This window comes from Pelobates fuscus, chromosome 2 (genome assembly GCF_036172605.1).
Source record: "Pelobates fuscus isolate aPelFus1 chromosome 2, aPelFus1.pri, whole genome shotgun sequence".
Classification (NCBI taxonomy): domain Eukaryota; kingdom Metazoa; phylum Chordata; class Amphibia; order Anura; family Pelobatidae; genus Pelobates; species Pelobates fuscus.
Window position 1 is genome coordinate 287588957 of NC_086318.1, and position 23728 is coordinate 287612684.

Sequence of the window (23728 nt, forward strand, 5' to 3'; positions counted from 1 at the left end):
CTTCTGGATAGGGAAAAAAGTGGTCTGATTATGACATCATAATGCAAAAAAGAAATAAACAAAAGCTTACGGCACCTGAGGTTCCTAGTTGGTCTACCATACAAGTACTAACCAGGCCCGAGTCTGGATGGCTTCCGAGATCTGACGAGATCAGGCATTTTCAGACTGGTATGGCCGTAAGTGAAATTAGGAGAATGCAATCTCGCTAATGTTGGTAGAATATCAAACTCTGGTTGCGACAAAAGACAAGACGCTTCTGGATAGGGAAAAAAGTGGTCTGATTATGACATCATAATGCAAAAAAGAAATAAACAAAAGCTTACGGCACCTGAGGTTCCTAGTTAGTCTCCCATACAAGTACTAACAGGCCCGAGTCTGGATGGCTTCCGAGATCTGATGAGATCAGGCATTTTCAGACTGGTATGGCAGTAAGTGAAATTAAGAGAATGCGATCTCGCTAATGTTGGTAGAATATCAAACTCTGGTTACGACAAAAGACAAGACGCTTCTGGATAGGAAAAAAAGTGGTCTGATTATGACATAATAATGCAAAAAAGAAATAAACAAAAGCTTACGGCACCTGAGGTTCCTAGTTGGTCTCCCATAGGGAAAAAAGTGGTCTGATTATGACATCATAATGCAAAAAAGAAATAAACAAAAGCTTAAGGCACCTGAGGTTCCTAGTTGGTCTCCCATACAAGTACTAACCATCCCCAAGTCTGGATGGCTTCCGAGATCTGACAAGATCAGGCATTTTCAGACTGGTATGGCCGTAAGTGAAATTAAGAGAATGCAATCTCGTTAATGTTGGTAGAATATCAAACTCTGGTTGCGACAAAAGACAAGACGCTTCTGGATAGGGAAAAAAGTGGTCTGATTATGACATCATAATGCAAAAAAGAAATAAACAAAAGCTTAAGGCACCTGAGGTTCCTAGTTGGTCTCCCATACAAGTACTAACCAGGCCCGAGTCTGGATGGCTTCCGAGATCTGACAAGATCAGGCATTTTCAGACTGGTATGGCCATAAGTGAAATTAAGAGAATGCAATCTCGTTAATGTTGGTAGAATATCAAACTCTGGTTGCGACAAAAGACAAGACGCTTCTGGATAGGGAAAAAAGTGGTCTGATTATGACATCATAATGCAAAAAAGAAATAAACAAAAGCTTACGGCACCTGAGGTTCCTAGTTGGTCTCCCATACAAGTACTAACCAGGCCCAAGTCTGGATGGCTTCCGAGATCTGATGAGATCAGGCATTTTCAGACTGGCATTGCCGTAAGTGAAATTAAGAGTATGCGATCTCGCTAATGTTGGTAGAATATCAAACTCTGGTTGCGACAAAAGACAAGACGCTTCTGGATAGGGAAAAAAGTGGTCTGATTATGACATCATAATGCAAAAAACAAATAAACAAAAGCTTACGGCACCTGAGGTTCCTAGTTGGTCTCCCATACAAGTACTAACCAGGCCCAAGTCTGGAAGGCTTCCGAGATCTGATGAGATCATGCATTTTCAGACTGGTATGGCCGTAAGTGAAATTAAGAGAATGCGATCTCGCTAATGTTGGTAGAATATCAAACTCTGGTTGCGACAAAAGACAAGACGCTTCTGGATAGGGAAAAAAGTGGTCTGATTATGACATCATAATGCAAAAAAGAAATAAACAAAAGCTTACGGCACCTGAGGTTCCTAGTTGTTCTCCCATACAAGTACTAACCAGGCCCGAGTCTGGATAGCTTCCGAGATCTGATGAGATCAGGCATTTTCAGACTGGTATGGCCGTAAGTGAAATTAAGAGAATGCGATCTCGCTAATGTTGGTAGAATATCAAACTCTGGTTGCGACAAAAGACAAGACGCTTCTGGATAGGGAAAAAAGTGGTCTGATTATGACATCATAATGCAAAAAAGAAATAAACAAAAGCTTACGGCACCTGAGGTTCCTAGTTGGTCTCCCATACAAGTACTAACCAGGCCCGAGTCTGGATGGCTTCCGAGATCTGACGAGATCAGGCATTTTCAGACTAGTATGGCCGCAAGTGAAATTAAGAGAATGCGATCTCGCTAATGTTGGTAGTATATCAAACTCTGGTTGCGACAAAAGACAAGATGCTTCTGGATAGGGAAAAAAGTGGTCTGATTATGACATCATAATGCAAAAAAGAAATAAACATAAGCTTACGGCACCTGAGGTTCCTAGTTGGTCTCCCATACAAGTACTAACCAGGCCCGAGTCTGGATGGCTTCCGAGATCAGGCATTTTCAGACTGGTATGGCCGTAAGTGAAATTAAGAGAATGCAATCTCGCTAATGTTGGTAGAATATCAAACTCTGGTTGCGACAAAAGACAAGACGCTTCTGGATAGGGAAAAAAGTGGTCTGATTATGACATCTTAATGCAAAAAAGAAATAAACAAAAGCTTACGGCACCTGAGGTTCCTAGTTGGTCTCCCATACAAGTACTAACCAGGCCCAAATCTGGATGGCTTCCGAGATCTGACGAGATCAGGCATTTTCAGACTGGTATGGCCGTAAGTGAAGTTAAGAGAATGCGATCTCGTTAATGTTGGTAGAATATCAAACTCTGGTTGCGACAAAAGACAAGACGCTTCTGGATAGGGAAAAAAGTGGTCTGATTATGACATCATAATGCAAAAAAGAAATAAACAAAAGCTTACGGCACCTGAGGTTCCTAGTTGGTCTCCCATACAAGTACTAACCAGGCCTGAGTCTGGATGGCTTCCAAGATCTGACGAGATCAGGCATTTTCAGACTGGTATGGCCGTAAATTAAATTAAAAGAATGCGATCTCGCTAATGTTGGTAGAATATCAAACTCTGGTTGCGACAAAAGACAAGACGCTTCTGGATAGGGAAAAAAGTGGTCTGATTATGACATCATAATGCAAAAAATAAATAAACAAAAGCTTACGGCACCTGAGGTTCCTAGTTGGTCTCCCATACAAGTACTAACCAGGCCCGAGTCTGGATGGCTTCCGAGATCTGACGAGATCAGGCATTTTCAGACTGGTATGTCCGTAAGTGAAATTAAGAGAATGCGATCTCGCTAATGTTGGTAGAATATCAAACTCTGGTTGCGACAAAAGACAAGACGCTTCTGGATAGGGAAAAAAGTGGTCTGATTATGACATCATAATGCAAAAAAGAAATAAACAAAAGCTTACGGCAACTGAGGTTCCTAGTTGGTCTCCCATACAAGTACTAACCAGTCCCGAGTCTGGATGGCTTCCGAGATGTGACGAGATCAGGCATTTTCAGACTGGTATGTCCGTAAGTGAAATTAAGAGAATGCGATCTCGCTAATGTTGGTAGAATATCAAACTCTGGTTGCGACAAAAGACAAGACGCTTCTGGATAGGGAAAAAAGTGGTCTGATTATGACATCATAATGCAAAAAAGAAATAAACAAAAGCTTACGGCAACTGAGGTTCCTAGTTGGTCTCCCATACAAGTACTAACCAGTCCCGAGTCTGGATGGCTTCCGAGATCTGACGAGATCAGGCATTTTCAGACTGGTATGGCCGTAAGTGAAACTAAGAGAATGCGATCTCGCTAATGTTGGTAGAATATCAAACTCTGGTTGCGACAAAAGACAAGACGCTTCTGGATTGGGAAAAAAGTGGTCTGATTATGACATCATAATGCAAAAAAGAAATAAACAAAAGCTTACGGCACCTGAGGTTCCTAGTTGGTCTCCCATACAAGTACTAACCAGACCCGAGTCTGGATGGCTTCCGAGATCTGGCATTTTCAGACTGGTATGGCCGTAAGTGAAATTAAGAGAATGCGATCTCGCTAATGTTGGTAGAATATCAAACTCTGGTTGCGACAAAAGACAAGACGCTTCTGGATAGGGAAAAAAGTGGTCTGATTATGACATCATAATGCAAAAAAGAAATAAACAAAAGCTTACGGCACCTGAGGTTCCTAGTTGGTGTCCGATACAAGTACTAACCAGGCCCGAGTCTGGATTGCTTCCGAGATCTGATGAGATCAGGCATTTTCAGACTGGTATGGCCGTAAGTGAAATTAAGAGAATGCGATCTCGCTAATGTTGGTAGAATATCAAACTCTGGTTGCGACAAAAGACAAGACGCTTCTGGATAGGGAAAAAAGTGGTCTGATTATGACATCATAATGCAAAAAAGAAATAAACTAAAGCTTACGGCACCTGAGGTTCCTAGTTGGTCTCCCATACAAGTACTAACCAGGCCCAAGTCTGGATGGCTTCCGAGATCTGACAAGATCAGGCATTTTCAGACTGGTATGGCCGTAAGTGAAATTAAGAGAATGCAATCTCGTTAATGTTGGTAGAATATCAAACTCTGGTTGCGACAAAAGACAAGACGCTTCTGGATAGGGAAAAAAGTGGTCTGATTATGACATCATAATGCAAAAAAGAAATAAACAAAAGCTTAAGGCACCTGAGATTCCTAATTGGTCTCCCATACAAGTACTAACCAGGCCCGAGTCTGGATGGCTTCCGAGATCTGACAAGATCAGGCATTTTCAGACTGGTATGGCCGTAAGTGAAATTAAGAGAATGCAATCTCGTTAATGTTGGTAGAATATCAAACTCTGGTTGCGACAAAAGACAAGACGCTTCTGGATAGGGAAAAAAGTGGTCTGATTATGACATCATAATGCAAAAAAGAAATAAACAAAAGCTTACGGCACCTGAGATTCCTAGTTGGTCTCCCATACAAGTACTAACCAGGCCCAAGTCTGGATGGCTTCCGACATCTGATGAGATCAGGCATTTTCAGACTGGCATGGCCGTAAGTGAAATTAAGAGTATGCGATCTCGCTAATGTTGGTAGAATATCAAACTCTGGTTGCGACAAAAGACAAGACGCTTCTGGATAGGGAAAAAAGTGGTCTGATTATGACATCATAATGCAAAAAACAAATAAACAAAAGCTTACGGCACCTGAGGTTCCTAGTTGGTCTCCCATACAAGTACTAACCAGGCCCAAGTCTGGAAGGCTTCCGAGATCTGATGAGATCAGGCATTTTCAGACTGGTATGGCCGTAAGTGAAATTAAGAGAATGCAATCTCGCTAATGTTGGTAGAATATCAAACTCTGGTTGCGACAAAAGACAAGACGCTTCTGGATAGGGAAAAAAGTGGTCTGATTATGACATCATAATGCAAAAAAGAAATAAACAAAAGCTTACGGCACCTGAGGTTCCTAGTTGTTCTCCTATACAAGTACTAACCAGGCCCGAGTCTGGATGGCTTCCGAGATCTGACGAGATCAGGCATTTTCAGACTAGTATGGCCGTAAGTGAAATTAAGAGAATGCGATCTCGCTAATGTTGGTAGAATATCAAACTCTGGTTGCGACAAAAGACAAGATGCTTCTGGATAGGGAAAAAAGTGGTCTGATTATGACATCATAATGCAAAAAAGAAATAAACATAAGCTTACGGCACCTGAGGTTCCTAGTTGGTCTCCCATACAAGTACTAACCAGGCCCGAGTCTGGATGGCTTCCGAGATCTGACGAGATCAGGCATTTTCAGACTGGTATGGCCGTAAGTGAAATTAAGCGAATGCGATCTCGCTAATGTTGGTAGAATATCAAACTCTGGTTGCGACAAAAGACAAGACGCTTCTGGATAGGGAAAAAAGTGGTCTGATTATGACATCATAATGCAAAAAAGAAATAAACAAAAGCTTACGGCACCTGAGGTTCCTAGTTGGTCTACCATACAAGTACTAACCAGGCCCGAGTCTGGATGGCTTCCGAGATCTGACGAGATCAGGCATTTTCAGACTGGTATGGCCGTAAGTGAAATTAAGAGAATGCAATCTCGCTAATGTTGGTAGAATATCAAACTCTGGTTGCGACAAAAGACAAGACGCTTCTGGATAGGGAAAAAAGTGGTCTGATTATGACATCATAATGCAAAAAAGAAATAAACAAAAGCTTACGGCACCTGAGGTTCCTAGTTAGTCTCCCATACAAGTACTAACAGGCCCGAGTCTGGATGGCTTCCGAGATCTGATGAGATCAGGCATTTTCAGACTGGTATGGCAGTAAGTGAAATTAAGAGAATGCGATCTCGCTAATGTTGGTAGAATATCAAACTCTGGTTACGACAAAAGACAAGACGCTTCTGGATAGGAAAAAAAGTGGTCTGATTATGACATAATAATGCAAAAAAGAAATAAACAAAAGCTTACGGCACCTGAGGTTCCTAGTTGGTCTCCCATAGGGAAAAAAGTGGTCTGATTATGACATCATAATGCAAAAAAGAAATAAACAAAAGCTTAAGGCACCTGAGGTTCCTAGTTGGTCTCCCATACAAGTACTAACCATCCCCAAGTCTGGATGGCTTCCGAGATCTGACAAGATCAGGCATTTTCAGACTGGTATGGCCGTAAGTGAAATTAAGAGAATGCAATCTCGTTAATGTTGGTAGAATATCAAACTCTGGTTGCGACAAAAGACAAGACGCTTCTGGATAGGGAAAAAAGTGGTCTGATTATGACATCATAATGCAAAAAAGAAATAAACAAAAGCTTAAGGCACCTGAGGTTCCTAGTTGGTCTCCCATACAAGTACTAACCAGGCCCGAGTCTGGATGGCTTCCGAGATCTGACAAGATCAGGCATTTTCAGACTGGTATGGCCATAAGTGAAATTAAGAGAATGCAATCTCGTTAATGTTGGTAGAATATCAAACTCTGGTTGCGACAAAAGACAAGACGCTTCTGGATAGGGAAAAAAGTGGTCTGATTATGACATCATAATGCAAAAAAGAAATAAACAAAAGCTTACGGCACCTGAGGTTCCTAGTTGGTCTCCCATACAAGTACTAACCAGGCCCAAGTCTGGATGGCTTCCGAGATCTGATGAGATCAGGCATTTTCAGACTGGCATTGCCGTAAGTGAAATTAAGAGTATGCGATCTCGCTAATGTTGGTAGAATATCAAACTCTGGTTGCGACAAAAGACAAGACGCTTCTGGATAGGGAAAAAAGTGGTCTGATTATGACATCATAATGCAAAAAACAAATAAACAAAAGCTTACGGCACCTGAGGTTCCTAGTTGGTCTCCCATACAAGTACTAACCAGGCCCAAGTCTGGAAGGCTTCCGAGATCTGATGAGATCATGCATTTTCAGACTGGTATGGCCGTAAGTGAAATTAAGAGAATGCGATCTCGCTAATGTTGGTAGAATATCAAACTCTGGTTGCGACAAAAGACAAGACGCTTCTGGATAGGGAAAAAAGTGGTCTGATTATGACATCATAATGCAAAAAAGAAATAAACAAAAGCTTACGGCACCTGAGGTTCCTAGTTGTTCTCCCATACAAGTACTAACCAGGCCCGAGTCTGGATAGCTTCCGAGATCTGATGAGATCAGGCATTTTCAGACTGGTATGGCCGTAAGTGAAATTAAGAGAATGCGATCTCGCTAATGTTGGTAGAATATCAAACTCTGGTTGCGACAAAAGACAAGACGCTTCTGGATAGGGAAAAAAGTGGTCTGATTATGACATCATAATGCAAAAAAGAAATAAACAAAAGCTTACGGCACCTGAGGTTCCTAGTTGGTCTCCCATACAAGTACTAACCAGGCCCGAGTCTGGATGGCTTCCGAGATCTGACGAGATCAGGCATTTTCAGACTAGTATGGCCGCAAGTGAAATTAAGAGAATGCGATCTCGCTAATGTTGGTAGTATATCAAACTCTGGTTGCGACAAAAGACAAGATGCTTCTGGATAGGGAAAAAAGTGGTCTGATTATGACATCATAATGCAAAAAAGAAATAAACATAAGCTTACGGCACCTGAGGTTCCTAGTTGGTCTCCCATACAAGTACTAACCAGGCCCGAGTCTGGATGGCTTCCGAGATCAGGCATTTTCAGACTGGTATGGCCGTAAGTGAAATTAAGAGAATGCAATCTCGCTAATGTTGGTAGAATATCAAACTCTGGTTGCGACAAAAGACAAGACGCTTCTGGATAGGGAAAAAAGTGGTCTGATTATGACATCTTAATGCAAAAAAGAAATAAACAAAAGCTTACGGCACCTGAGGTTCCTAGTTGGTCTCCCATACAAGTACTAACCAGGCCCAAATCTGGATGGCTTCCGAGATCTGACGAGATCAGGCATTTTCAGACTGGTATGGCCGTAAGTGAAGTTAAGAGAATGCGATCTCGTTAATGTTGGTAGAATATCAAACTCTGGTTGCGACAAAAGACAAGACGCTTCTGGATAGGGAAAAAAGTGGTCTGATTATGACATCATAATGCAAAAAAGAAATAAACAAAAGCTTACGGCACCTGAGGTTCCTAGTTGGTCTCCCATACAAGTACTAACCAGGCCTGAGTCTGGATGGCTTCCAAGATCTGACGAGATCAGGCATTTTCAGACTGGTATGGCCGTAAATTAAATTAAAAGAATGCGATCTCGCTAATGTTGGTAGAATATCAAACTCTGGTTGCGACAAAAGACAAGACGCTTCTGGATAGGGAAAAAAGTGGTCTGATTATGACATCATAATGCAAAAAATAAATAAACAAAAGCTTACGGCACCTGAGGTTCCTAGTTGGTCTCCCATACAAGTACTAACCAGGCCCGAGTCTGGATGGCTTCCGAGATCTGACGAGATCAGGCATTTTCAGACTGGTATGTCCGTAAGTGAAATTAAGAGAATGCGATCTCGCTAATGTTGGTAGAATATCAAACTCTGGTTGCGACAAAAGACAAGACGCTTCTGGATAGGGAAAAAAGTGGTCTGATTATGACATCATAATGCAAAAAAGAAATAAACAAAAGCTTACGGCAACTGAGGTTCCTAGTTGGTCTCCCATACAAGTACTAACCAGTCCCGAGTCTGGATGGCTTCCGAGATGTGACGAGATCAGGCATTTTCAGACTGGTATGTCCGTAAGTGAAATTAAGAGAATGCGATCTCGCTAATGTTGGTAGAATATCAAACTCTGGTTGCGACAAAAGACAAGACGCTTCTGGATAGGGAAAAAAGTGGTCTGATTATGACATCATAACGCAAAAAAGAAATAAACAAAAGCTTACGGCAACTGAGGTTCCTAGTTGGTCTCCCATACAAGTACTAACCAGTCCCGAGTCTGGATGGCTTCCGAGATCTGACGAGATCAGGCATTTTCAGACTGGTATGGCCGTAAGTGAAACTAAGAGAATGCGATCTCGCTAATGTTGGTAGAATATCAAACTCTGGTTGCGACAAAAGACAAGACGCTTCTGGATTGGGAAAAAAGTGGTCTGATTATGACATCATAATGCAAAAAAGAAATAAACAAAAGCTTACGGCACCTGAGGTTCCTAGTTGGTCTCCCATACAAGTACTAACCAGACCCGAGTCTGGATGGCTTCCGAGATCTGGCATTTTCAGACTGGTATGGCCGTAAGTGAAATTAAGAGAATGCGATCTCGCTAATGTTGGTAGAATATCAAACTCTGGTTGCGACAAAAGACAAGACGCTTCTGGATAGGGAAAAAAGTGGTCTGATTATGACATCATAATGCAAAAAAGAAATAAACAAAAGCTTACGGCACCTGAGGTTCCTAGTTGGTGTCCGATACAAGTACTAACCAGGCCCGAGTCTGGATTGCTTCCGAGATCTGATGAGATCAGGCATTTTCAGACTGGTATGGCCGTAAGTGAAATTAAGAGAATGCGATCTCGCTAATGTTGGTAGAATATCAAACTCTGGTTGCGACAAAAGACAAGACGCTTCTGGATAGGGAAAAAAGTGGTCTGATTATGACATCATAATGCAAAAAAGAAATAAACAAAAGCTTACGGCACCTGAGGTTCCTAGTTGGTCTCCCATACAAATACTAACCAGGCCCGAGTCTGGATGGCTTCCAAGATCTGACGAGATCAGGCATTTTCAGGCTGGTATGGCCGTAAGTGAAATTAAGAGAATGCGATCTCGCTAATGTTGGTAGAATATCAAACTCTGGTTGCGACAAAAGACAAGACGCTTCTGGATAGGGAAAAAAGTGGTCTGATTATGACATCATAATGCAAAAAAGAAATAAACAAAAGCTTACGGCACCTGAGGTTCCTAGTTGGTCTCCTATACAAGTACTAAACAGGCCCGAGTCTGCATGGCTTCCGAGATCTGACGAGATCAGTCATTTTCAGACTGGTATGGCCGTAAGTGAAATTAAGAGAATGCGATCTCGCTAATGTTGGTAGAATATCAAACTCTGGTTGCGACAAAAGACAAGACGCTTCTGGATAGGGAAAAAAGTGGTCTGATTATGACATCATAATGCAAAAAAGAAATAAACAAAAGCTTACGGCACCTGAGGTTCCTAGTTGGTCTCCCATACAAGTACTAACAGGCCCGAGTCTGGATGGCTTCCGAGATCTGATGAGATCAGGCATTTTCAGACTGGTATGGCCGTAAGTGAAATTAAGAGAATGCGATCTCGCTAATGTTGGTAGAATATCAAACTCTGGTTGCGACAAAAGACAAGACGCTTCTGGATAGGGAAAAAAGTGGTCTGATTATGACATCATAATGCAAAAAAGAAATAAACAAAAGCTTACGGCACCTGAGGTTCCTAGTTGGTCTCCCATACAAGTACTAACCGGGCCCGAGTCTGAATGGCTTCCGAGATCTGATGAGATCAGGCATTTTCAGACTGGTATGGCCGTAAGTGAAATTAAGAGAATGCGATCTCGCTAATGTTGGTAGAATATCAAACTATGGTTGCGACAAAAGACAAGACGCTTCTGGATAGGAAAAAAAGTGGTCTGATTATGACATCATAATGCAAAAAAGAAATAAACAAAAGCTTACGGCACCTGAGGTTCCTAGTTGGTCTCCCATAGGGAAAAAAGTGGTCTGATTATGACATCATAATGCAAAAAAGAAATAAACAAAAGCTTACGGCACCTGAGGTTCCTAGTTGGTCTCCCATACAAGTACTAACCAGGCCCAAGTCTGGATGGCTTCCGAGATCTGGCATTTTCAGACTGGTATGGCCGTAAGTGAAATTAATAGAATGCAATTTCGTTCATGTTGGTAGAATATCAAACTCTGGTTGCGACAAAAGACAAGACGCTTCTGGATAGGGAAAAAAGTGGTCTGATTATGACATCATAATGCAAAAAAGAAATAAACAAAAGCTTAAGGCACCTGAGGTTCCTAGTTGGTCTCCCATACAAGTACTAACCAGGCCCGAGTCTGGATAGCTTCCGAGATCTGACAAGATCAGGCATTTTCAGACTGGTATGGCCGTAAGTAAAATTAATAGAATGCAATCTCGTTAATGTTGGTAGAATATCAAACTCTGGTTGCGACAAAAGACAAGACGCTTCTGGATAGGGAAAAAAGTGGTCTGATTATGACATCATAATGCAAAAAAGAAATAAACAAAAGCTTACGGCACCTGAGGTTCCTAGTTGGTCTCCCATACAAGTACTAACCAGGCCCAAGTCTGGATGGCTTCCGAGATCTGATGAGATCAGGCATTTTCAGACTGGCATGGCCTTAAGTGAAATTAAGAGTATGCGATCTCGCTAATGTTGGTAGAATATCAAACTCTGGTTGCGACAAAAGACAAGACGCTTCTGGATAGGGTAAAAAGTGTTCTGATTATGACATCATAATGCAAAAAACAAATAAACAAAAGCTTACGGCACCTGAGGTTCCTAGTTGGTCTCCCATACAAGTACTAACCAGGCCCAAGTCTGGAAGGCTTCCGAGATCTGATGAGATCATGCATTTTCAGACTGGTATGGCCGTAAGTGAAATTAAGAGAATGCGATCTCGCTAATGTTGGTAGAATATCAAACTCTGGTTGCGACAAAAGACAAGACGCTTCTGGATAGGGAAAAAAGTGGTCTGATTATGACATCATAATGCAAAAAAGAAATAAACAAAAGCTTACGGCACCTGAGGTTCCTAGTTGTTCTCCCATACAAGTACTAACCAGGCCCGAGTCTGGATAGCTTCCGAGATCTGATGAGATCAGGCATTTTCAGACTGGTATGGCCGTAAGTGAAATTAAGAGAATGCGATCTCGCTAATGTTGGTAGAATATCAAACTCTGGTTGCGACAAAAGACAAGACGCTTCTGGATAGGGAAAAAAGTGGTCTGATTATGACATCAAAATGCAAAAAAGAAATAAACAAAAGCTTACGGCACCTGAGGTTCCTAGTTGGTCTCCCATACAAGTACTAACCAGGCCCGAGTCTGGATGGCTTCCGAGATCTGACGAGATCAGGCATTTTAAGACTAGTATGGCCGTAAGTGAAATTAAGAGAATGCGATCTCGCTAATGTTGGTAGAATATCAAACTCTGGTTGCGACAAAAGACAAGATGCTTCTGGATAGGGAAAAAAGTGGTCTGATTATGACATCATAATGCAAAAAAGAAATAAACATAAGCTTACGGCACCTGAGGTTCCTAGTTGGTCTCCCATACAAGTACTAACCAGGCCCGAGTCTGGATGGCTTCCGAGATCTGACGAGATCAGGCATTTTCAGACTGGTATGGCCGTAAATGAAATTAAGAGAATGCGATCTCGCTAATGTTGGTAGAATATCAAACTCTGGTTGCGACAAAAGACAAGACGCTTCTGGATAGGGAAAAAAGTGGTCTGATTATGACATCATAATGCAAAAAAGAAATAAACAAAAGCTTACGGCACCTGAGGTTCCTAGTTGGTCTCCCATACAAGTACTAACCAGACTCGAGGCTGGATGGCTTCCGAGATCTGACGAGATCAGGCATTTTCAGACTGGTATGGCCGTAAGTGAAATTAAAAGAATGCGATCTCGCTAATGTTGGTAGAATATCAAACTCTGGTTGCGACAAAAGACAAGATGCTTCTGGATAGGGAAAAAAGTGGTCTGATTATGACATCATAATGCAAAAAACAAATAAACAAAAGCTTACGGTACCGGAGGTTCCTAGTTGGTCTCCCATACAAGTACTAACCAGGCCCGAGTCTGGAAGGCTTCCGAGATCTGATGAGATCAGGCATTTTCAGACTGGTATGGCCGTAAGTGAAATTAAGAGAATGCGATCTCGCTAATGTTGGTAGAATATCAAACTCTGGTTGCGACAAAAGACAAGACGCTTCTGGATAGGGAAAAAAGTGGTCTGATTATGACATCATAATGCAAAAAAGAAATAAACAAAAGCTTACGGCACCTGAGGTTCCTAGTTGGTCTCCCATACAAGTACTAACCAGGCCCGAGTCTGGATGGCTTCCGAGATCTGGCATTTTCAGACTGGTATGGCCGTAAGTGAAATTAAGAGAATGAGATCTCGCTAATGTTGGTAGAATATCAAACTCTGGTTGCGACAAAAGACAAGACGCTTCTGGATAGGGAAAAAAGTGGTCTGATTATGACATCATAATGCAAAAAAGAAATAAACAAAAGCTTACGGCACCTGAGGTTCCTAGTTGGTCTCCCATACAAGTACTAACCAGGCCCGAGTCTGGATAGCTTCCGAGATCTGATGAGATCAGGCATTTTCAGACTGGTATGGCTGTAAGTGAAATTAAGAGAATGCGATCTCGCTAATGTTGGTAGAATATCAAACTCTGGTTGCGACAAAAGACAAGACGCTTCTGGATAGGGAAAAAAGTGTTCTGATTATGACATCATAATGCAAAAAAGAAATAAACAAAAGCTTACGGCACCTGAGGTTCCTAGTTGGTCTCCCATACAAGTACTAACCAGGCCCGAGTCTGGATGGCTTCTGAGATCTAACGAGATCAGGCATTTTCAGACTGGTATGGCCGTAAGTGATACTAAGAGAATTCGATCTCGCTAATGTTGGTAGAATATCAAACTCTGGTTGCGACAAAAGACAAGACGCTTCTGGATAGGGAAAAAAGTGGTCTGATTATGACATCATAATGCAAAAAAGAAATAAACAAAAGCTTACGGCACCTGAGGTTCCTAGTTGGTCTCCCATACAAGTACTAACCAGGCCCGAGTCTGGATGGATTCCGAGATCTGACGAGATCAGGCATTTTCAGACTAGTATGGCCGTAAGTGAAATTAAGAGAATGCGATCTCGCTAATGTTGGTAGAATATCAAACTCTGGTTGCGACAAAAGACAAGATGCTTCTGGATAGGGAAAAAAGTGGTCTGATTATGACATCATAATGCAAAAAAGAAATAAACATAAGCTTACGGCACCTGAGGTTCCTAGTTGGTCTCCCATACAAGTACTAACCAGGCCCGAGTCTGGATGGCTTCCGAGATCTGACGAGATCAGGCATTTTCAGACTGGTATGGCCGTAAGTGAAATTAAGAGAATGCGATCTCGCTAATGTTGGTAGAATATCAAACTCTGGTTGCGACAAAAGACAAGACGCTTCTGGATAGGGAAAAAAGTGGTCTGATTATGACATCATAATGCAAAAAGAAATAAACAAAAGCTTACGGCACCTGAGGTTCCTAGTTGGTCTCCCATACAAGTACTAACCAGGCCCGAGTCTGGATGGCTTCCGAGATCTGACGAGATCAGGCATTTTCAGACTAGTATGGCCGTAAGTGAAATTAAGAGAATGCGATCTCGCTAATGTTGGTAGAATATCAAACTCTGGTTGCGACAAAAGACAAGATGCTTCTGGATAGGGAAAAAAGTGGTCTGATTATGACATCATAATGCAAAAAAGAAATAAACATAAGCTTACGGCACCTGAGGTTCCTAGTTGGTCTCCCATACAAGTACTAACCAGGCCCGAGTCTGGATGGCTTCCGAGATCTGACGAGATCAGGCATTTTCAGACTGGTATGGCCGTAAGTGAAATTAAGAGAATGCGATCTCGCTAATGTTGGTAGAATATCAAACTCTGGTTGCGACAAAAGACAAGACGCTTCTGGATAGGGAAAAAAGTGGTCTGATTATGACATCATAATGCAAAAAAGAAATAAACAAAAGCATACGGCACCTGAGGCTCCTAGTTGGTCTCCCATACAAGTACTAACCAGGCCCGAGTCTGGATGGCTTCCGAGATCTGATGAGATCAGGCATTTTCAGACTGGTATGGCCGTAAGTGAAATTAAGAGAATGCGATCTCGCTAATGTTGGTAGAATATCAAACTCTGGTTGCGACAAAAGACAAGACGCTTCTGGATAGTGAAAAAAGTGATCTGATTATGACATCATAATGCAAAAAAGAAATAAACAAAAGCTTACGGCACCTGAGGTTCCTAGTTGGTCTCCCATACAAGTACTAAACAGGCCCGAGTCTGGATGGCTTCCGAGATCTGACGAGATCAGGCATTTTCAGACTGGTATGGCCGTAAGTGAAATTAAGAGAATGCGATCTCGCTAATGTTGGTAGAATATCAAACTCTGGTTGCGACAAAAGACAAGACGCTTCTGGATAGGGAAAAAAGTGGTCTGATTATGACATCATAATGCAAAAAAGAAATAAACAAAAGCTTAGGGCACCTGAGGTTCCTAGTTGGTCTCCCATACAACTACTAACCAGGCCCGAGTCTGGATGGCTTCCGAGATCTGACGAGATCAGGCATTTTCAGACTGGTATGGCTGTAAGTGAAATTAAGAGAATGCGATCTCGCTAATGTTGGTAGAATATCAAACTCTGGTTGCGACAAAAGACAAGACGCTTCTGCATAGGGAAAAAAGTGGTCTGATTATGACATCATAATGCAAAAAAAGAAATAAACAAAAGCTTACGGCACCTGAGGTTCCTAGTTGGTCTCCCATACAAGTACTAACCAGGCCCAAGTCTGGATGGCTTTCGAGATCTGACGAGATCAGGCATTTTCAGACTGGTATGGCCGTAAGTGAAATTAAGCGAATGCGATCTCGCTAATGTTGGTAGAATATCAAACTCTGGTTGCGACAAAAGACAAGACGCTTCTGGATAGGGAAAAAAGTGGTCTGATTATGACATCATAATGCAAAAAAGAAATAAACAAAAGCTTACGGCACCTGAGGTTCCTAGTTGGTCTCCCATAGGGAAAAAAGTGGTCTGATTATGACATCATAATGCAAAAAAGAAATAAACAAAAGCTTACGGCACCTGAGGTTCCTAGTTGGTCTCCCATACAAGTACTAACAAGGCCTGAGTCTGGATGGCTTCCGAGATCTGACGAGATCAGGCATTTTCAGACTTGTATGGCCGTAAGTGAAATTAAGAGAATGCGATCTCGCTAATGTTGGTAGAATATCAAACTCTGGTTGCGACAAAAGACAAGACGCATCTGGATAGGGAAAAAAGTGGTCTGATTATGACTTCATAATGCAAAAAAGAAATAAACAAAAGCTTACGGCACCTGAGGTTCCTAGTTGGTCTCCCATACAAGTACTAACCAGACCCAGTCTGGATGGCTTCCGAGATCTGACGAGATCAGGCATTTTCAGACTGGTATTGCCGTAACTGAAATTAAGAGAATGCGATCTCGCTAATGTTGGTAGAATATCAAACTCTGGTTGCGACAAAAGACAAGACGCTTCTGGATAGGGAAAAAAGTGGTCTGATTATGACATCATAATGCAAAAAAGAAATAAACAAAAGCTTACGGCACCTGAGGTTCCTAGTTGGTCTCCCATACAAGTACTAACCAGACCCGAGTCTGGATGGCTTCCGAGATCTGACGAGATCAGGCATTTTCAGACTGGTATGTCCGTAAGTGAAAGTAAGAGAATGCGATCTCGCTAATGTTGGTAGAATATCAAACTCTGGTTGCGACAAAAGACAAGACGCTTCTGGATAGGGAAAAAAGTGGTCTGATTATGACATCATAATGCAAAAAATAAATAAACAAAAGCTTACGGCACCTGAGGTTCCTAGTTGGTCTCCCATAGGGAAAAAAGTGGTCTGATTATGACATCATAATGCAAAAAAGAAATAAACAAAAGCTTACAGCACCTGAGGTTCCTAGTTGGTCTCCCATACAAGTACTAAGCAGGCCCGAGTCTGGATGGCTTCCGAGATCTGACGAGATCAGGCATTTTCAGACTGGTATGGCCGTAAGTGAAATTGTAGATTATACTAGCTTTAGTGTAACTATAATCTTAATTTTATTAATGACAGGAGGCGAATATTTGCTTAAGTCTCTCTTTACTAGAACTCCACAGCAGCACATTAACAGAGAGATAAACACCAAAGACAAAAACATAAGGTATCTATATAAGGCTAAACCACCATTTCCTCTTTCACGCTGCGACAACGTAACGTACACAACAATGACAATAACTAAATAAAGAAAAATTCACAACATAACGATGAATGTCATCTGGAAAAACTTCGGATAATGGATGAACTTGATCTTTAACCCGCCAAACGGCCGATCCTATGAACTGAAGTCGAACCATTAAACTGAAACGAAATAAACAGAATCGAAAACACTGATTAGTGAACGAAATGTACTGATAAAACATAAATCCCACGATCCAGTACTGATAGAATAAAGACACGAAATCCATACTAATGACCGTCAATACAATATAACATGCACTTCCCACAACATCACCCCAGACTCACCAACCTAGCCCAGATAATCAGACAAATCAACAGAAATACAATCAATGCAATCCATCCAAAACAAGGGGGGGAAGAAATCAAATAGGGTGGGAAATATTCGCCTCCTGTCATTAATAAAATTAAGATTATAGTTACACTAAAGCTGGTATAATCTACAATTTTATAGCATGACAGGAGGCTTCATATTTGCTGTTTTAACGCTCCGACAGCAAAGCAAAAGAAGCATGTTCCGACGGTCCAAAATAAACTGACGCAAAAACTTCACACGGCCCGGACCGCCACATACAAAAACGTCCCGAGGAGAAACGCTCATCAAGGAAAACCTTGGAAGCAGTAGCGCCGCTAACCGAATGCACTCCAAGAGTCGTATTCACCCTTGCCAGTGTCAAAAATCATCTCATCCATCGAGATTGGACAGGGCGAAGGAACAGACGTCAGAAACACATCTGAACGAAACCAGACACAACAAGAGGGCAAACACAGTAGAAAACTGGCGAAGGGAAAAAACAAGGAACTCCGGCCGAATCCCGAAGTAAAAACGTTAAAACCATACTTACCTCCCAGAGGGAAGAGTATGTAGGCGCCGGAGGACGTGTCAGCCTCATCCCACGTAGAAATCTGCAGACCAGCGGGTCCTGACCGATGGGAAAAAACCTCCAAACGGAACACATGCCGTCTAAATAAAAGACTAATTACAAGAACCAGACGACACAACCGTCCCAAATCATCGAGGAGGGACAAGACACTCAGCAAGTTTGTCACGGCCGGAAAAAGGGGTCAGTATCCTGTCCTAAGCACCAACAACACTATGAAAATCCATGTTGAGAGGAAACTTCCCCTCGACCCGGGAGCTCAGGGGTCCCAGAGAAGGTCCCTGACCGATAGTGACGACGCCTCGACCTACAAGGCACTCCCGAACGAGTCCAAGAGGAGAATTCGAGAGGACGGTAAGAGAAGAGGGTCCCGACAAGAAAAATCCAGAAGCTCCGTGAACCCGACCGATCTCGCCAAAGCGGAGTCAACAACACTAAGGACACACGACGACCACAAACTAGAAGTAACACCCGGGGAAAAGAGGCGAAGGGAGGAAACACCTATGCTTCCTGAGAAAAACGACCGCACCCGTCGAAGCGCGACCATCACTGCGCACGCCGGATCCGAGAGTCAACCAAAGCACGACCGAAACCGATGGCCGTCCCGGAGGCGAATAGAGAGCGACCAGTCGCTGGCATCCTTCCAATGTCCGGAGAACCAATCCGACATCAGGTTTGACTCCCACGGCCGATACACCGCCTGTAATGCGACGTTGTGCTGGGGTAGAAGCTGAAAATCTCCTTCGTCACCTCCAGTGTGCGAAACCGAGCGCCCCGCAAGCGGTCGGTATATTGCACCGCTGAGACCTTGTCCCTCCGAAGGAGGACGCAGCAGTCTGACAGGTGACTTGCCAGTCTCCGAACTGTCAACGAACTCGCAATCAATCCAGGCACTTGATGTGGAATTCAGATTCCTTGTATGACCACGGGCCGCCCGTGGACCCGGTCACGCATGTGGCCCCCAACCCAAAAGCGTACAGTCGATTCCAGTACGAAATCTGGGGTTAGTCCGACTATTGCCTTGCCGTTCCATGCGGCCATGCGCAGGAGCCACCAGCGCAGTCCGGCCTTACGTCCGGAACAGAAAATCATCGGGTCTGAAGAAGGACACATGCGTAGAACAGGGGCCTTTAACCATTGCATGGTCCCCTAGTGTAGTGGGCCCGGACATATTGCCTGTATCGAGGCTGAGAGGAGGCCCACCACGCGAGTAGACATCTGAAAGGGAATCCGGACTTGCCGTAATATCCTTCTCATTACCTCCCGGGCGGTAGTCATCAGTGCCAGAGGCAGACGGGGAATGCATTCCGTCGCATTGACCACGACACCCAAGAACTCCACCGTCTGGGCAGGTTCCAAAGCTGATTTCTTCAGGTTAACCACGAATCCCAGGAGCTCCAATAAGGAGATTGCCGAACGCGTTCGAAATCCGAGCCAGGAGGGATCTTCGCAGAGGGCTAGGAAATCATCCAGAAATAACAGGAAACAAGCGCCCTCTGACCAGAATCGGGTGACCACAAGCGACAGCAGCTAGGTGAAGCACCAAGGGCCGAACTGAGGGCGAACGGGATGCATATGAATTGGCGAGGGGTGCTATTCCAGATGAAGCGAAGCAACCCGCGACCACTCTTGTCCACCAGGACGGAGAGGTAAGCATCCTTCAGGTCCAGTCACATGAACAAGTCTCCCGGCTGGGGAAGGTCCCGATGGAGGTGAATGCCCCCCAACTTGAAGTGGTGGTAGACAACGAAGGTGTTCGATTCCCGAAAAATTGACCACCGGGTGGAACTCCCCCGACTCCACCTTCACTAGAAATCGAGCCCATGGCGAGCAGAGTCCGAACCTCCGAATCCGTCAAGGAACCTTGAACCCTCTCGATGATCGAGACACTTGGAGGTCCAATCTGCGTCAGTGGGGAGTGGAAGTCCATGACCTAATCCCATACAGTCCGATGGACCCATGCATTTGAAGGCACTTCCTGACACCTGTCCCTGCAGCGAAACGATCTGTCTGTACGTAGTAAAGGGAAATAGAAAAGTGGCAGGAGTTGCACTCACCCGCAGGAGATCTCGCACGTCCTCTGGCACGGTCTCCGCGACCTCAACCCGCCCTTCGAGTGTAGAGGGGTCTGGGCTGGTATGGCGTAAAAAGGATGGGCCACGGGATCTGAGTGCCCGAAGACCAGCCGGGATAACCGTGAGCGAAACACCTTCTTTATAGAGGACTGAGCTCTATCCAGGGAAACAAAAAATCGATGCGTTTCTGTAGCTCCTAAATGAAAGGTTCCCCGAACAGTAGGTATTATTGCCAGGGGGCCCAATTCTTCGAACCCTGGCCTTTGATAGCTCGGTGTCCATCCGAAACGGAGCCGTATACCTGCTTTCGGTGCAGGTTAGTATTGCCTAGAAGGCAAATGGGGCGTAGCGTCCAATCCCGCCTGACGGCCGGGTCCAAGCTCGTACCATCCATGTAGGCCACGTCCGTCAGGGTCAACAACCTGCACAAATGGGCCCAGCCAATCCAGCTGTCCATCTTGCGTTGAGCGGAGGTGACGCTCGACCCCTTTCATGGGGTCCCGACCCGTACGATTCAAGTACGAGGCCGCCAGGGGGTCAAAATCCGGGGCCGTTGCCACCTCGTCCGGCAGGACGGGACTGGGGCATTCCGCCCGCAGTTTCTTGCGGGCCTCCCCTTCAAGGGGTCTGCGGATCCAGTAGTGCACGAATTGTGCCGAGTGGTCGGGCAGTGACCTTTCCGAGGGTCAGTGGTGTCTGATAGACCGAGGGATAAACAGAGGCTCTCCTGTAGTGTCCAAAAGGGCATCGTCTCCCAGCATCGCCGTGGGGGCCTCTGTCGCCGGCGCGTCTTCATCCTCCCAGCGCCAACCGGGACCCTCCCCACGGTCCTCATCCCAATCGTCTCCTTATTCCGAGGGAGACAGGTCTGCCCGCCACTCCTCCAGCAGGCCAATGTAGGGGGGGTAAGGAGGCCACCTCCCCTGCGCCCGAAAGACGGCGGTGCCTGGCCGGTGAGGGTCGATAACCTCGAACCGTGTCGTTTCGCCGGAGCCTTGTCCTTCCGGGAGCATGGTTCAGGCCCTTAACCCTTCCAATAGCGCATTTGCGCACTTGCCTGCTCTCTTACATGAGAGTCTGACTCAGTCGAGTCGTCTGCCAAGCAGGGGGATCCTCTCGCACCCCTTTCCGGTCGTGATTGCGGGAGGGCCCTAGCCCAGGCTTTCTCCACATTGGCGGGCACCGCCGCATTAATCAATGCCTGCAACCTCTGCTCCTGTGCAGAGGCCTCCATAATACCCGAGATGATGATACGTGCTACCTAAGGAGATAGAAAACAGGTAACACTAGCAGGCAGTAGGGGCAGCACCCCTATAGTTGGCAGAGGCAAGTAGTAAACGCATGCCGGCTCCACAAACATGGGTCCAGGTAAAGGAGCCGCTGGCCCAGTAGCATGCGTAATATGGCACTGACAGCACAGGCCAAATCATGGGGCACAGACAAAGCTGGCCAATCAAGGGGCACTGACAGAGCAGGCCAATCATAGGGACACGGACGAAGCCGGCCAATATATTGGTACGGGTAGCACCAGCCCAGTGGTATATGGAGGTAGGGCGTAATCCGTAGAGGTGACAGGCAGGCAAATCTTGGCACAGAGGCATGTAGGGAAGATGCACCAATGTCCCCAGGTAAGGTCCAGGGCAGCGTAAGGGGTAGCTTCACCAAGCAGGGTCCCATGCGGGAAACATGCAGATGTAATGCAGTAACCAATCTTTAATTAGTCCAGGCAGCATGTATAGCGTAGGCAGTAAGGGCACAGAACCCCTGCACAGAGCGTAACTGCAAACAGCAGTGTACCACGCAAACATGCAATGCACAGTTACATGAAGTGAGACAGGGGGGAACATGCTCCTATGAGAAAACCTCAAATCACCTCTGAGAGGTATATATGTACCTAGGGGGGCAGAACATAGAAAATACGGGACATAAAAACCGAAGTGCAAACCCCAAATTATATAGGAGGTCTGCCAGAAAAAACAGACGTTCAGAAAAATAGCAAAACGGTAATGAAGCATAGCAATGGGCACAGGCCCAGATATAGGACACAGCCGACATACCAGGTACAAATCCAATAGGATATAGGTGATACAGTTGTGAGACACAGAAAAGCATCTGAATTTATAGTAAAAAACGAAAGTGTCCTGCGCCCTTAAATGAAGGGCGCACCCGCGGCAAGCACATAGAAAGCCGCGCGCCCCCGGCCCCGGCCCCGTGGCCACGGGGGAGAGGGCAGATGGAAGCCGCAACCCACGGCAATAGAGAGGCTCCCAGCACCCTCCCCACGCTGCCCGAGCATAGCCGGAGAGTGGGCGAAGCGTGGAGGGGGGGGCGGGGAGCAGGCAGGGGATTCCCGCTCGGCGGACGAAGCCGGCGGGCGGGAATCAATACACGCGCTCGAGGGACCGCCGGAGTCTTTCTCCGCGGTCCCGACGGTCGGCACGGGAGGCGGTCGGAAGACCGCTTCTCGGCGACCGTAAAAGCAACAGGTATACGCAAAAGGCAGCAAAGCAGAAAGCATAAAAACTGAAAGAAAAAACAGTCGAAGCACGACTGGGAAGAAAGAAAGTAATAACACAAATTATCAATCAGCAGAATGAGAGAATAAAATAATATTTGAACAGCTTACAGAGTCAAAAGGGTATAAATATAATAAATACACAGCCACCCAGGAAAAAACCAGGAGGCAGTGGTACTCTGACCTGTACTGTGCGGAGCAGCAAAGAAAGAGGGAATGGTGGTTTAGGAGGAGCCTTATATAGATACCTTATGTTTTTGTCTTTGGTGTTTATCTCTCTGTTAATGTGCTGCTGTGGAGTTCTAGTAAAGAGAGACTTAAGCAAATATGAAGCCTCCTGTCATGCTATAAAATTAAGAGAATGCAATCTCGCTAATGTTGGTAGAATATCAAACTCTGGTTGCGACAAAAGACAAGACGCTTCTGGATAGGGAAAAAAGTGGTCTGATTATGACATCATAATGCAAAAAAGAAATAAACAAAAGCTTACGGCACCTGAGGTTCCTAGTTGGTCTCCCATAGGGAAAAAAGTGGTCTGATTATGACATCATAATGCAAAAAAGAAATAAACAAAAGCTTACGGCACCTGAGGTTCCTAGTTGATCTCCCATACAAGTACTAACCAGGCCCGAGTCTGGATGGCTTCCGAGATCTGACGAGATCAGGCATTTTCAGACTGGTATGGCCGTAAGTGAAGTTAAGAGAATGCGATCTCGTTAATGTTGGTAGAATATCAAACTCTGTTTGCGACTAAAGACAAGACGCTTCTGGATAGGGAAAAAAGTGGTCTGATTATGACATCATAATGCAAAAAAGAAATAAACAAAAGCTTACGGCACCTGAGGTTCCTAGTTGGTCTCCCATACAAGTACTAACCAGGCCCGAGTCTGGATGGCTTCCGAGATCAGGCATTTTCAGACTGGTATGGCCGTAAGTGAAATTAAGAGAATGCAATCTCGCTAATGTTGGTAGAATATCAAACTCTGGTTGCGACAAAAGACAAGACGCTTCTGGATAGG

The 23728-nt window shown here is 44.6% G+C and overlaps 63 pseudogenes; all 63 read right to left on the reverse strand.

Annotated features, from left to right (window-relative positions):
• Nucleotides 1-63: 63 nt before the first annotated feature.
• Nucleotides 64-182, reverse strand: LOC134595686 (5S ribosomal RNA; annotated as a pseudogene).
• A 134-nt stretch (nucleotides 183-316) lies between these two features.
• Nucleotides 317-434, reverse strand: LOC134588875 (5S ribosomal RNA; annotated as a pseudogene).
• A 478-nt stretch (nucleotides 435-912) lies between these two features.
• On the reverse strand, nucleotides 913-1031 carry LOC134587908 (5S ribosomal RNA; annotated as a pseudogene).
• Nucleotides 1032-1165: 134 nt separating this feature from the next.
• LOC134595364 (5S ribosomal RNA) lies at nucleotides 1166-1284 on the reverse strand (annotated as a pseudogene).
• A 134-nt stretch (nucleotides 1285-1418) lies between these two features.
• LOC134598025 (5S ribosomal RNA) lies at nucleotides 1419-1537 on the reverse strand (annotated as a pseudogene).
• Nucleotides 1538-1671: 134 nt separating this feature from the next.
• On the reverse strand, nucleotides 1672-1790 carry LOC134595275 (5S ribosomal RNA; annotated as a pseudogene).
• A 134-nt stretch (nucleotides 1791-1924) lies between these two features.
• LOC134596673 (5S ribosomal RNA) lies at nucleotides 1925-2043 on the reverse strand (annotated as a pseudogene).
• Nucleotides 2044-2177: 134 nt separating this feature from the next.
• LOC134589301 (5S ribosomal RNA) lies at nucleotides 2178-2286 on the reverse strand (annotated as a pseudogene).
• Nucleotides 2287-2420: 134 nt separating this feature from the next.
• On the reverse strand, nucleotides 2421-2539 carry LOC134595043 (5S ribosomal RNA; annotated as a pseudogene).
• A 134-nt stretch (nucleotides 2540-2673) lies between these two features.
• On the reverse strand, nucleotides 2674-2792 carry LOC134588142 (5S ribosomal RNA; annotated as a pseudogene).
• Nucleotides 2793-2926: 134 nt separating this feature from the next.
• Nucleotides 2927-3045, reverse strand: LOC134596730 (5S ribosomal RNA; annotated as a pseudogene).
• Nucleotides 3046-3179: 134 nt separating this feature from the next.
• LOC134589164 (5S ribosomal RNA) lies at nucleotides 3180-3298 on the reverse strand (annotated as a pseudogene).
• A 134-nt stretch (nucleotides 3299-3432) lies between these two features.
• Nucleotides 3433-3551, reverse strand: LOC134595392 (5S ribosomal RNA; annotated as a pseudogene).
• Nucleotides 3552-3928: 377 nt separating this feature from the next.
• On the reverse strand, nucleotides 3929-4047 carry LOC134587777 (5S ribosomal RNA; annotated as a pseudogene).
• Nucleotides 4048-4181: 134 nt separating this feature from the next.
• Nucleotides 4182-4300, reverse strand: LOC134595677 (5S ribosomal RNA; annotated as a pseudogene).
• Nucleotides 4301-4434: 134 nt separating this feature from the next.
• On the reverse strand, nucleotides 4435-4553 carry LOC134588256 (5S ribosomal RNA; annotated as a pseudogene).
• Nucleotides 4554-4687: 134 nt separating this feature from the next.
• On the reverse strand, nucleotides 4688-4806 carry LOC134597010 (5S ribosomal RNA; annotated as a pseudogene).
• A 134-nt stretch (nucleotides 4807-4940) lies between these two features.
• LOC134595501 (5S ribosomal RNA) lies at nucleotides 4941-5059 on the reverse strand (annotated as a pseudogene).
• A 134-nt stretch (nucleotides 5060-5193) lies between these two features.
• On the reverse strand, nucleotides 5194-5312 carry LOC134588870 (5S ribosomal RNA; annotated as a pseudogene).
• A 134-nt stretch (nucleotides 5313-5446) lies between these two features.
• On the reverse strand, nucleotides 5447-5565 carry LOC134593921 (5S ribosomal RNA; annotated as a pseudogene).
• Nucleotides 5566-5699: 134 nt separating this feature from the next.
• Nucleotides 5700-5818, reverse strand: LOC134595687 (5S ribosomal RNA; annotated as a pseudogene).
• Nucleotides 5819-5952: 134 nt separating this feature from the next.
• Nucleotides 5953-6070, reverse strand: LOC134588876 (5S ribosomal RNA; annotated as a pseudogene).
• Nucleotides 6071-6548: 478 nt separating this feature from the next.
• LOC134587909 (5S ribosomal RNA) lies at nucleotides 6549-6667 on the reverse strand (annotated as a pseudogene).
• Nucleotides 6668-6801: 134 nt separating this feature from the next.
• LOC134595365 (5S ribosomal RNA) lies at nucleotides 6802-6920 on the reverse strand (annotated as a pseudogene).
• A 134-nt stretch (nucleotides 6921-7054) lies between these two features.
• Nucleotides 7055-7173, reverse strand: LOC134598026 (5S ribosomal RNA; annotated as a pseudogene).
• A 134-nt stretch (nucleotides 7174-7307) lies between these two features.
• Nucleotides 7308-7426, reverse strand: LOC134595276 (5S ribosomal RNA; annotated as a pseudogene).
• A 134-nt stretch (nucleotides 7427-7560) lies between these two features.
• Nucleotides 7561-7679, reverse strand: LOC134596674 (5S ribosomal RNA; annotated as a pseudogene).
• A 134-nt stretch (nucleotides 7680-7813) lies between these two features.
• Nucleotides 7814-7922, reverse strand: LOC134589302 (5S ribosomal RNA; annotated as a pseudogene).
• Nucleotides 7923-8056: 134 nt separating this feature from the next.
• Nucleotides 8057-8175, reverse strand: LOC134595044 (5S ribosomal RNA; annotated as a pseudogene).
• A 134-nt stretch (nucleotides 8176-8309) lies between these two features.
• On the reverse strand, nucleotides 8310-8428 carry LOC134588143 (5S ribosomal RNA; annotated as a pseudogene).
• A 134-nt stretch (nucleotides 8429-8562) lies between these two features.
• LOC134596732 (5S ribosomal RNA) lies at nucleotides 8563-8681 on the reverse strand (annotated as a pseudogene).
• A 134-nt stretch (nucleotides 8682-8815) lies between these two features.
• LOC134589166 (5S ribosomal RNA) lies at nucleotides 8816-8934 on the reverse strand (annotated as a pseudogene).
• A 134-nt stretch (nucleotides 8935-9068) lies between these two features.
• On the reverse strand, nucleotides 9069-9187 carry LOC134595393 (5S ribosomal RNA; annotated as a pseudogene).
• A 377-nt stretch (nucleotides 9188-9564) lies between these two features.
• LOC134587778 (5S ribosomal RNA) lies at nucleotides 9565-9683 on the reverse strand (annotated as a pseudogene).
• A 134-nt stretch (nucleotides 9684-9817) lies between these two features.
• LOC134588261 (5S ribosomal RNA) lies at nucleotides 9818-9936 on the reverse strand (annotated as a pseudogene).
• Nucleotides 9937-10070: 134 nt separating this feature from the next.
• Nucleotides 10071-10189, reverse strand: LOC134597340 (5S ribosomal RNA; annotated as a pseudogene).
• A 134-nt stretch (nucleotides 10190-10323) lies between these two features.
• On the reverse strand, nucleotides 10324-10441 carry LOC134596511 (5S ribosomal RNA; annotated as a pseudogene).
• A 134-nt stretch (nucleotides 10442-10575) lies between these two features.
• LOC134588581 (5S ribosomal RNA) lies at nucleotides 10576-10694 on the reverse strand (annotated as a pseudogene).
• Nucleotides 10695-10919: 225 nt separating this feature from the next.
• On the reverse strand, nucleotides 10920-11028 carry LOC134589428 (5S ribosomal RNA; annotated as a pseudogene).
• Nucleotides 11029-11162: 134 nt separating this feature from the next.
• On the reverse strand, nucleotides 11163-11281 carry LOC134598046 (5S ribosomal RNA; annotated as a pseudogene).
• Nucleotides 11282-11415: 134 nt separating this feature from the next.
• On the reverse strand, nucleotides 11416-11534 carry LOC134597353 (5S ribosomal RNA; annotated as a pseudogene).
• A 134-nt stretch (nucleotides 11535-11668) lies between these two features.
• LOC134598028 (5S ribosomal RNA) lies at nucleotides 11669-11787 on the reverse strand (annotated as a pseudogene).
• Nucleotides 11788-11921: 134 nt separating this feature from the next.
• LOC134595277 (5S ribosomal RNA) lies at nucleotides 11922-12040 on the reverse strand (annotated as a pseudogene).
• Nucleotides 12041-12174: 134 nt separating this feature from the next.
• Nucleotides 12175-12293, reverse strand: LOC134596849 (5S ribosomal RNA; annotated as a pseudogene).
• A 134-nt stretch (nucleotides 12294-12427) lies between these two features.
• Nucleotides 12428-12546, reverse strand: LOC134594835 (5S ribosomal RNA; annotated as a pseudogene).
• Nucleotides 12547-12680: 134 nt separating this feature from the next.
• LOC134588649 (5S ribosomal RNA) lies at nucleotides 12681-12799 on the reverse strand (annotated as a pseudogene).
• Nucleotides 12800-12933: 134 nt separating this feature from the next.
• LOC134598188 (5S ribosomal RNA) lies at nucleotides 12934-13052 on the reverse strand (annotated as a pseudogene).
• A 377-nt stretch (nucleotides 13053-13429) lies between these two features.
• Nucleotides 13430-13548, reverse strand: LOC134594458 (5S ribosomal RNA; annotated as a pseudogene).
• A 134-nt stretch (nucleotides 13549-13682) lies between these two features.
• LOC134588267 (5S ribosomal RNA) lies at nucleotides 13683-13801 on the reverse strand (annotated as a pseudogene).
• Nucleotides 13802-13935: 134 nt separating this feature from the next.
• Nucleotides 13936-14054, reverse strand: LOC134596983 (5S ribosomal RNA; annotated as a pseudogene).
• Nucleotides 14055-14188: 134 nt separating this feature from the next.
• On the reverse strand, nucleotides 14189-14307 carry LOC134593922 (5S ribosomal RNA; annotated as a pseudogene).
• A 133-nt stretch (nucleotides 14308-14440) lies between these two features.
• On the reverse strand, nucleotides 14441-14559 carry LOC134595438 (5S ribosomal RNA; annotated as a pseudogene).
• A 134-nt stretch (nucleotides 14560-14693) lies between these two features.
• On the reverse strand, nucleotides 14694-14812 carry LOC134593923 (5S ribosomal RNA; annotated as a pseudogene).
• Nucleotides 14813-14946: 134 nt separating this feature from the next.
• On the reverse strand, nucleotides 14947-15065 carry LOC134595769 (5S ribosomal RNA; annotated as a pseudogene).
• A 134-nt stretch (nucleotides 15066-15199) lies between these two features.
• LOC134594413 (5S ribosomal RNA) lies at nucleotides 15200-15318 on the reverse strand (annotated as a pseudogene).
• Nucleotides 15319-15452: 134 nt separating this feature from the next.
• Nucleotides 15453-15571, reverse strand: LOC134589029 (5S ribosomal RNA; annotated as a pseudogene).
• A 135-nt stretch (nucleotides 15572-15706) lies between these two features.
• On the reverse strand, nucleotides 15707-15825 carry LOC134595158 (5S ribosomal RNA; annotated as a pseudogene).
• Nucleotides 15826-16050: 225 nt separating this feature from the next.
• LOC134588614 (5S ribosomal RNA) lies at nucleotides 16051-16169 on the reverse strand (annotated as a pseudogene).
• Nucleotides 16170-16303: 134 nt separating this feature from the next.
• LOC134589180 (5S ribosomal RNA) lies at nucleotides 16304-16421 on the reverse strand (annotated as a pseudogene).
• Nucleotides 16422-16555: 134 nt separating this feature from the next.
• LOC134598313 (5S ribosomal RNA) lies at nucleotides 16556-16674 on the reverse strand (annotated as a pseudogene).
• A 225-nt stretch (nucleotides 16675-16899) lies between these two features.
• Nucleotides 16900-17018, reverse strand: LOC134595229 (5S ribosomal RNA; annotated as a pseudogene).
• A 6265-nt stretch (nucleotides 17019-23283) lies between these two features.
• On the reverse strand, nucleotides 23284-23402 carry LOC134595723 (5S ribosomal RNA; annotated as a pseudogene).
• Nucleotides 23403-23536: 134 nt separating this feature from the next.
• LOC134589303 (5S ribosomal RNA) lies at nucleotides 23537-23645 on the reverse strand (annotated as a pseudogene).
• Between the last annotated feature and the right edge of the window lie 83 nt (nucleotides 23646-23728).